Source organism: Pteropus alecto, unplaced genomic scaffold, assembly GCF_000325575.1.
Source record: "Pteropus alecto unplaced genomic scaffold, ASM32557v1 scaffold113, whole genome shotgun sequence".
NCBI classification, from domain to species: domain Eukaryota; kingdom Metazoa; phylum Chordata; class Mammalia; order Chiroptera; family Pteropodidae; genus Pteropus; species Pteropus alecto.
The window spans coordinates 3,718,439-3,728,624 of record NW_006433949.1 but is presented as its reverse complement, the minus strand read 5'-3'; positions in this window follow the sequence as shown (position 1 = coordinate 3,728,624).

Here is a 10,186-nt window from a genome sequence, read left to right as displayed (position 1 = left end):
CCGCTGTCCTACGAAGAGGAATTGATCAGGGCCTCCCTCTCCAAATTAAGCTTTATACACGCACGCTTTCTCATCAACGCATACACACTTCCGAGCATTCAGTATGTGCCAGGCAGCTTCTTCCTTTATCCCTATCCTAGTAGCTGGCAGATAGATGGAAAGAGCATCTTGTTTTATCAGGAAGTCCAAGGAAATGATTATATAACCGGGAGTCATCTTTCTTCTGAAGAACGATTTTATTTTTCCAAAGAACGATTTTTTTTTTTTAAAGTAAATACAGCTGCTTCATAACTCCTGGCTAGAAGACGGGAGACGGGACCGATCTGTTTCTCTCGCGTATCAGAATCGCCGATACCAAAAGCCTGGCTTTAATGAGCCTATCCAGAGGCAGAGCGGAGATGCGATTTAGGGTTGAGCTCTGATCCAGAATGTGTCAATGCTGCCCTCCCGCGGTGGTTTTTAGTTCCGTCCCCAGTCACCAAAAATAGGTGCAAAATTTGGTTTTAACAATAAGCGAGCGAAAATGGGGTTGGCTAGACATTTGAGGTTACTCAGGTGACAGACCTTTAATTTCTCTCTCCTCCTTGAAATGGTCTAGAGTAGTTCCAACCTCATTTAACGGAAGTGAGTTTGGCCTGGAGGAACTGGGTCATCCCCAGCAACAGGAAAGCTGGGATAGCCATGTTCTCCTAGCATTAATGTGAATCTAATTCCCAAACCTTGTGCTGGGAAAGGAGCAGAAGTAGTTAAACTCCCTGAGAGGAGATGGTTTTTGCTTGGTTTCCACGGAGTGAGACAGCCAAGTAGCTTTCAGACCCACCAGAATGGAGTTTTGGAAGCAGACCTGAGTCCAAACGCTAACTCTGCCCCAGTTTCCGCAGACAGCTATGAGCTGCTGACTTTTTAACCTTTTGAGTCTGTATGTCCGCTTTATAACAAGATGGATTAAATGAGATACTGTTCCTAAGATGCGCAGTTGCAGGACCTGGTCCATGGAAGTGATCGAATTTTTATTTTATTTTTTTCACTTAATCCATAACATTTGTTGCTTCTCCAGTATGCAGAAGGCATGGTGGAGCATACCGTGCAAATCACAGTTCCTCTCTTCTAGGTTAGAATCTGGTATGTAGAGACAAGTCTTAGAATCAACTTAAATGAGTGGGGTTCCACCAGCGGGTTTGAGGAGACAGGTCTGCCAGGAAGGAGAGAGAGTGAGAAGAAAGGCATGACCAGCGAGCATGTAGGGTAAATCGGGGATGGCGTCAGATGTAGCCCCGCTCTGGAAGGCTGGGGGAGGATCAGAATGGTGACAGAGATGCTGGGAAGATGGTCAGGGACCCAGCGGTAGGGAGGAGTGAGTGGCATGTTAAGGAATTTTGACTTTATTTGGTAGGCAACAGGGAGTTCTCAAAAGTGTTTTTAAAAAGGGAAAATATGGTGATTGGAGTTTTGCTGGGAAGAGAATGTGCTGGCTGCAGCATAGAGCAGGGATGGCTGTCCTGTTGACCTACTGGTAGGTGACTGCAGTAACCAAGGCTGGAATGAGGGAAGCAGCAGATGCAGTGATAAGAGACATTCCAGGGGGTGAATCAACAGGACCTGGGACCATCTGCTGTGGAAGCTGAAAACAAGACGAAAACGAACAAGAAAGTCGAGATTCTTGCCTGTAGGCTGGCTGAGGATGGGGCCTCATGAGAGAAAAACAGGCTAAAGGGAAAGATGAGTTTGAGAAGCTGAGGTGATACCCAGCTTCTCCCCGAGTCAACAGGGTCAGTCCTCCTAAGGTCCAGCCAGGCCGAGAAGCACAGAGAAAACTGACCCCCAGCCAGCAGACTTTGGCCTTTGAACACAGGGTTTTCCTGCCAGACATACTCTCTAGAGCCACAGGCTTTGGGCTCTAAAAGGAGATCAGGTTTTGCTCTGAGTCCAAAACCAGTGAGGCTCTCTGACCCAGATAATGGGGCACACGGCTTCTGCCGGAATGGGCAAGCTGAATGTCTGGGCTCCTTCACCCCTGTAGCACCAGCCCCCAAAAGGGCCTTTTAATTCCTGCCATTAGGAAAACTGTGGACTTAAGATATTGTTTTCAGCTGGCCATGTTTACGTGTACATTTTCTCTCCACTGCCCTGATCCCAGCATGTCACTGCACCCACCTCATCTACAAAGACTTCTCTCTGAATCGGCGAGTTAATCTAAGGCTGCCCTCAAGTGACAAGAAGAAATACTCACTGGAGCTTCCGATATCATCTGCCCATATTCCCTGTCTTCTCCCAACCCTTGTAACATCTCCTGCATCCAGATGCCCTGTTTGGCTCAAAAATGAAAGGCCAGGAGCTGGGGTGGAGGAAACATGGGTCTGACAGTCTGAGGGAGTAGCCCTGCCTCCCAGGGACTCAACACAGGGGGTCCCCATGAACCTGAATTTGGCCTCCGGGGGCTGCCGCCTACCTGGTCTCTCCTCTTTCTCTCACACTGACCCTGTCCTTAGTCGACTGCCTGTCCCTACCTGGTGGCGAAAGGGCCAGAGAGGAAAAGCTGCCTCTCCCCAAACACAGATGCGTCTCAGACGTGAGGACCTAGGTAAACTGTCACTCCTAAAAAGAAAGTCTGTTTGGGGTCTCTTGTCAAAGCCACATGCCAGGGAGGAGGTCAGGAGTAAATATGCCTTATTGCGTTTATCATTTTGTTTGTCCTAGAATATTTGAGTGGTTCTGAATGAGTAGGGCATGTGTGTTCGGTCCAGAATAGAGCCCACGTTGACCGAGGTGGCCCTGACAGGCAAGGACAAAGCTACCTTACCATGCTGTTTTTCACAGCCTTCTAGAAAACGACCCCAGGATATCGAAGGGCCCAGACTTGGCTCCTAAGCAATTAGGAGACTCTAGTCCAGGGTCTGTCAACCTCAGCACTATTGGCATTTGGAGCTGGAGGATTCCTTGTGGTGGGGGCTGTCCTGGGCATTGCAGGACACTGAGCGGCATCCCTGGCCGCCACCCACTAGATGTTAGTAGCAGTCCCCCAACTGTGACAACCAAATATGTCTTCAGCCATTGCCAGACGTCCCTGGGAGCAACAGAATCTGCCCTGGCTGCCCTCGGCCGTCTCATCGTGGACAGTCTAGAGTGAGCAGAGCACGCCTCAGCCCGACGATTTTGCTTTCGTTACCTGCTGCCAAACGGAGACGTGGGGGACTTTGAGGGGGAATCGAAAGGCGCGGTCTCGCCAACGCCCACCCGAGACAGAAGGATGGCAGCTCCGTTTCAGAAACACACGACGCCCTCGGCGTCCACTCTGCTCCAGCCCCACGGAGGCCCCCTGTCCTCCTGTGCCCTGCCTCCTGCCTCCGCCCTGTTTTCCTTGCTGTCGTGTTGTCGTTGTGATTGTTAAGACCCACCCCGGGCTCAGCAGTGGTTTTCTGGAAGGATGAGCGAGAGCGAGCGCGCACACGTGCGTTCCGCGGCTCACGCGACTGGGGGTGTCCATCCCGGGGTCGAGGAGCTGGGGAGGTGGGCGGAGTGGCGTCGCATCTCACCACACACACGCACGCACGCACGCACGCACGCACGGGGAGCTGGGGAGGTGGGCGGAGTGGCGTCGCATCTCACCACACACACGCACGCACGCACGCACGCTGTCAGAAGCTCGGACCTCCCCCTACCTCTGAGCTCTCGATGCTGCTAATCTCTGCCAAGTGTCACGTGAGCTCCAGCACCTTCCGCAAAGGACCGACGCCCGCCCCACGCTCTTTGCGAGGCTGTCCAGGCTGTGTTCGCCGCATGCTCTTCTTCTGTATAGTTCTCACCTTCTAATTTGATGAAATTCGACAAAAGTCTTCTTCTGCCTGTTTGCATTATGGTTAAAATATTAAAAAGTGGACTCGACGTGGCCGACTGCTGTCTTTTGTTGCGTTCGCTTAGAATTTCTCACGCCTTTGCCCTGTCACAGGCCAGGGGCCCCCAGGAAGGCCACCGTGAGACAGAGGTGGCAGGAGGCTGATTGGGGAGTGGTCTTGGGGGGGCGGGGGGCGGGGAGGGAAAACATCCTGACTAGTCAGAGGGAGAGCCTGAGCTGCAGTATCGTCTCAACCAAAACTTCGGCCTACCCTGCAGAAAATCCTGAAGATGACTTCAGTGTGAGATGCAGTCAGAGATGGGGCGGGAATCAAGGTGTTCCCCAGTGCCAGGCTCCACACTGCCCTACAGGAGTCAGTTAATTAAAATAACGGCTATCCGTTGTTAGATACCAGTGTTCATTGGAACACCTCAACGTGTTAGCATTGCTCTCCCTGGTTTAAAAGTTGGGAAACGGAGGCACAAAGCAATTGGCCAGCTTGAGCAAGGTCAATAGAGCTAGGAAATGTCAGCAGTGAAGTCCGAACCCAGATTGTTCAACTCTAGAATCTACATTCTTAACCATCACCCTGCTGCTAAGAGACCCAGACTCACAGTTCAAATCCAAGCTGTGCTTCCTAGCTGTGCAACTTTGGATAAGTTACCCAGCCTCTCTGTGCCTTCATTTCTTTATTGTAAATAGGCTGTGATTGTTTCAAATTCACTGCATTGAGATAGGATTAAATGGGTTAATATACGCAACACACATAGAATAGAATAGAACAGAACCGAACAGAACAGCCCTATACATTATCGGAGGAGCGGGCCAGGGTCACTCGCAGAACCAAGCACTAAGCACCAAGGATTGCAGTGGAGAAAGATTGGCTGTTATGAATGGCACCACCCAGGAGATTGGGAAGCTAATGCTCAAAAGCCCGAACTCCCCATGGCGTGTAGGTTACAAATTATACAGGGTGAAATCCCAAGATACCACGGGTTGGGGGGTTCGGGGTCGTGCAGGGAGCTGATTGGTGGGAGGTGAGGTAAGGTTAATAAATCATTTCTTCAGGCCTCGAGGACGGTTCAGAGGTCTGCTCTGGCGTCCCTTTGTCTGGTTTCATAGGAAAGTAGCCAGGGGGTTGTTCTACCTCAGGGCTCAGGAGCCGAAACAGAACTTAGGTCAAGATGTTATCTTTAGCCTCCTGGATGTGTGACCATTAGTCAGGTCCAGGCCACTGGCCTCGGGGGTTGCCGATGACCCAGGGGGAGAGGCGGGATCTCTGAGGGGTGTAGAGAAAGAGAAAGATGATTTCTAAAGTTAGGATTTCAAGTTAAATTTAATCGAAGTCATAAGGAGCCTCGTTTTCATATACACGAGGCGATAGACGAAGAGCCATCCTCTGGTTTCTTCCCAATCGTTCAGCTCTTCTCTCTTAGGGAAGCTCAAACAGCCCCATCTTGATGTCATTTGCCATTTGATACTTAGGCCTCCTCGGAACACTTGCCATCGCAGGGGCCACTCGTTTTAAAAGCCAGTTCCTGGCCTCTCCCCCAACCTGCCCATTCAGAATAAGGTCTGACACCTGCTGGCATTTTTAACGTAATTCATACACGCACCGGAGTTTTGACAGGCCCAGCCTATGAGGAGGCTGGGGACAATTTAACGTTTATATACATCCTGACTGGGGTGGCTCCTGTTGCCTAGAAACCTGGAAACCAGGTGAAAAACCCAAGTTTACCCCCGAAACAGAACCTTCCCAACCACAAATTGAAAAAAGGGGTGGGAAACAGTGGTGAGCGGGATTTCTGAGTCACTGCAAATCAATAGAGAATATGAGCTTCACGGTCAGTTAAATAGTGAAAACGTACTTGTTTTTTCTTCGTACCTTTGGCAGAATCAGCAAGAGAGAAAAAGCAGGGAAAGTATTTACAATCAGGAGGATCAATACAGAGCTTAACCTACAACACTGAAAGGGAACCGCTTTAGCCAGGGCCTCTGGAGAAAAATAAGATGAAGTTAATCAAATAGCAGAAAATTAAAACCGGAGTAATTAGTAAAGTGATTAAAAAGAAAAACAAAAAAACCTCAAATCTTTAGTAGTATTAGTCTTGCGGGTGAGGGGTTGGGTACAGGGATGGGTGGTCTCCTGGCTTCTTTGCATCTCTACTAGAGCTCAGAGGTGAGGTTGGAAGTTGACACTGAAAGCCTGACTCTCTCAGTCCCTCGCACGCCCCCCGCCCCAATTTTCTGTTTCCTCAAGGGTGATTAGTTTCCACTCCCCTCTGCTCCCGTTCCTGATCTCCTAGGGATGTGACCAGGTAAAGAAACCAAGTGAGAGAAAGCCTCTGAGATATGCTATAAACTCAAGGTGTAGTATCTGTGGCTTTAATTAAACCTTATGCACTGAATAATTGAATTGGTTTTGTTGTGAAGCCTTTCAAAAGTCGCTAATGGAAATGCAGTTATTAGCAGAAGAGCTGCTGGCAAAATCTGTGAGGAGAGAGACACCTGTTCCTTTTTCCTCCCAGAAGCCATGCATCCCCTTCCTTGAAAAGCACACACGGCCCCCATATCGCCCTTCCAGAATCATCTCTCTCATCCAGTTATGCCTTTGCTCAAAGGCATTCGGTGCCACCAGGGACCAGAGGAGGAGGGCTAACCCCTCTGGCCCACATTCAGGGCCTGTTCTGGCCACAAGCAGCCTTCTCGGCTTCTGTGTCCTTCACAGATCCAAACAAGCCTTCCCTTGTGCAGATTTGCCCCAATAGTTCCAAACACAGCTTTTATTCTCCCTCCTCCTGGCCTTTACTCCTGCCACGGCCCCCATCTGGGCTCTCCCGCTCTCCTCCCTCCCCTCTGCTGAGCCCACTTCTATTGCTTTTTGATTCAAACCCTGCCTTTTCAAGGCAGCCCTGCTCTATCCTCCAGCTAACTCTACTTTCTGTCTGTACTTGGCAGATGGGAAGCATTGCTTTGCGATAGTCGCATGCATTGTGTGTGAGATCTGCCTCTATGTAGATGCTATCTGTTGCCACAATGATGGTGAGTAACAAACAAGCACAAAATCTCCCTGGCATACTGCATTATTGCTGCAGAGGGTGAGGTCATGTGACTATGAGCCAAGGAATGCAGGCAGCCTCTACCAGCTAGAAAAAAACAAGAACAGATTTTCACCTAGAGCCACCAGAAGGAACATAGCTCAGCCGACACCTTTATTTTAGCCATAAAAAAACCCATTTGAGACTTCTGACATCCAGAGCAGGAAGATAATAAATATGTGTTGTTTTAAGCCCCTAGGTTGTGGTCATTCGTTAAAGCAACAATAGAAAACTAAAATCTGTATGAAATCTGTATTAGTTGCTTATGCCTACATTCTAGAAAAGAATCCTTTTCCTTATGATTTTTCGTTAAAGCAACAATAGAAAACTAAAATCTGTATTAGTTGCTTATGCCTACGTTCTAGAAAAGAATCCTTTTCCTTATGATTGCCATTTGCTGGAAGCTGTCCACATTTCCTGGCTTACGGCCCAGCATCACCCCGACCCCTGCTTCCGTCTCGTCCCTGTAACATCTCTTCCACTGGGCCCACCCAGGTTGTCCAGGATGATTTCCCCATCTCGAGCTTCCTAACTTAATTACATCTGAAGAGTCCCTTTTGCCACATAAGCTAACAGAGATACTGTGATTGATCATAAGAAGTACGCAGTTGTTCTTTGTCCCCATCCTAGCGAAGAACTCCTAAAACCCTTGGAATTTCCTAAGTGATAAGAACAATAAAGGTGTCTTGTTACTCTTAACAAACCCCTTTCAACCTCACTTGAGTTTATGTTAATGAGTGACTTATGGAAAGCACTTGAGGATGGGGGCTGGTTGCCAGGGGAACCAACCTGATGAGTAGCGGGTTGAAACTTTCAGGCCCGCCCCCTGACCTTGAGAAGGGCAGAGGGGCTGGGAGATTGAATCGCCAAACGGCCAATGATTCAATCAATGATTTAATCAATCAGACCTGTGTAATGAGGCCTCAATAAAAACCCCAAAGGAAAGGGTTCAGAGAGCTTCCGGGTTGGCGAACACCTCGAGAGGGCACGCAAGCTCTACACTTTTTCCCCATAGCTTGTCTCATGCGTCTCTTCCATCTGGCTATTCCTGAGATATGTCCTCTTATTACACACCCATAATCTAGTAAGTAAAATGTTTCTCTGAGTTCTGTGAGCTGCTCTAGCAAATTAATCAAACCCAGGAAGGTAGTATGGGACCCTCTCATCTGTAGCTGGTCTGTCAGCAGCACCGGTGACAAGGGGGACTTGCAATGGGCTTCTGAAGCGGAGAGAGGGTAGTCTTGTAGGACTGAACCCTTAACCTGTGGAGTCTGTCTCCAGGTCCATAGCATCAGGTAGATAGTGTCAGGATTGAGTTGAATTGTAGGACACCCTGCCGGTGTGGGAGATTGTGGATGGTGTGGGGAGTGGGAAGGACACGTCATAGTAATATAGTCACAGGTTCTAGGAATTATAGACTGTGAACTTGTATAGGGGCCATTGTTCAGTTTACCATAGTCTGTCCTCTGGACCTCAAAGACTTGTGTCCACCCCACATGCAAAATACACTCGGCTCAACTGAATGGCACTTATAGGATGAATTCACACATTCAGTAGAGATATAATAAGGATCTGTTAGTATCAGGCCCTTGAGATGGACCAGTAGAGCTCGCATCCTACTAGGAGAGAGACAATCAGTACGTTTCTTTGTTTTGTTTTGTTTTATATTGTTTTGTTTTTAGGAGTATGTTAGGTAGTGATAAGTCATTTTGGAGAAAAACAAAGCAGGGTGACAATTTAAAGAGGGTGATCAGAAAAAGCCTCAACAATATGGTTACTACGGAGAGAGGCTTGGGGTGAGAGAGCAAGCCATGCTCGTGCAGGGGGGTGGGGGTTAGTGGGTCAGAAAACTGCCTCTGTAGGATAGTGTGAGATCCTCTCACCTACCCTGGCAGTACATTCAGTAAATATTTGAGCAAAATTGGACACAGGCCCTGCTTTCATGGAGATTTCTGTTTTATAGGAAGAGACCCATTTACCATAGAACTAATGAGGCTTAACTTCAGGGCCCCTCACTGAGAAAGACCCCTTCCAACGCCCCTTCTTTTTCCATCCTACATAAATGCTCTCCTGTTTACTTATGAATTCATCCTAAATGAAAAATCTAAAAAAGCTGGGAAACAGGCCCTCCAGGAAAACGCAGCTCTATATTAACAAAGACCCTCAGGTGGGAGGAAGGGTCTGGGGAGATGGACCAGAAGAGAAAGGATGTGTATATTCATTTTGAAAATCATAAGGAAAGCCATTGGCCATGTTGGAGGGAGTTGACATCGTCTCTCTGGCTAGAATGTAACGATCTCATGGGAGAGGAATGTTAATGTCATCCGGCCTAAGATAACCACAGATGCACGATAGTCCTCAGAGATAGGTTTATCGGCTTGCTGCAGCGGGAAGAAGGCACCCTGAGAAACTCGAGGGGGCCAGGTAGAAAGAGGCCAGGAGGGGATTGCTGCAGGGTTAGGTCTGCGCTAGGTGATTTCAGCAGAAACTAAGATAGTGGGGACCAGCTCTCGGCCAATTACTGTTCAGCAAGAGATGACCGCAGGGTCAGTTTTAAAACCTAGAATTATCCCCGTTGCCTAAAGGAAAAGCGAGCCAGTCTCTCCTTTCTTGGAGTATTTCCTCGAGAAACTGTGTGCATGTGTGTCTTTCTTGTCTCTTTGATATGTATGTAAATCTGTCTTGTATGTGCTATTTTTTTTAATTATGGTAATATATATATACTAGAAAATAAAATATACATGAAATTATTTCTAAGTATACAGTTTGCTGGTCGGCTTTTGCTCAAGTGGTTACTTTGTCATAGCAGATACTAAGTAAACAACGTAATGGCGTTAAAAACATTCACGGTGTTCTGTAACCCTCACCACTAGCTCTTCCCTGAAGTTTTTCATCATCCTATACAGAAAGTCTGTCCTCATTGAATAACTTCCCATTTCCTCCTTCCCCAACCTCTGATAACCTCTAATCTACATTCTGTCTCTATGATAGATATTGACCTGTTGTCGATATTTCATATAAATGGAATTGTGCAACATTTGTTTTTCATATGTGGCTTATCTCACTCAGCATGGTTTAAAGATTCATCCAGGTCGTAGCGTGTGTTAGTGCTTCAGTCCTTTGTATGGCTGAATAATATTCCATCGTACAAATATACTATGGTTTGCAAATTTTTTTAAAAAATAAACTTGCCAGTAATACAACCCAGGAATGTTTTTCTCAAGGGCCTGGGAACCATCTCTCTGAAATGAAATTT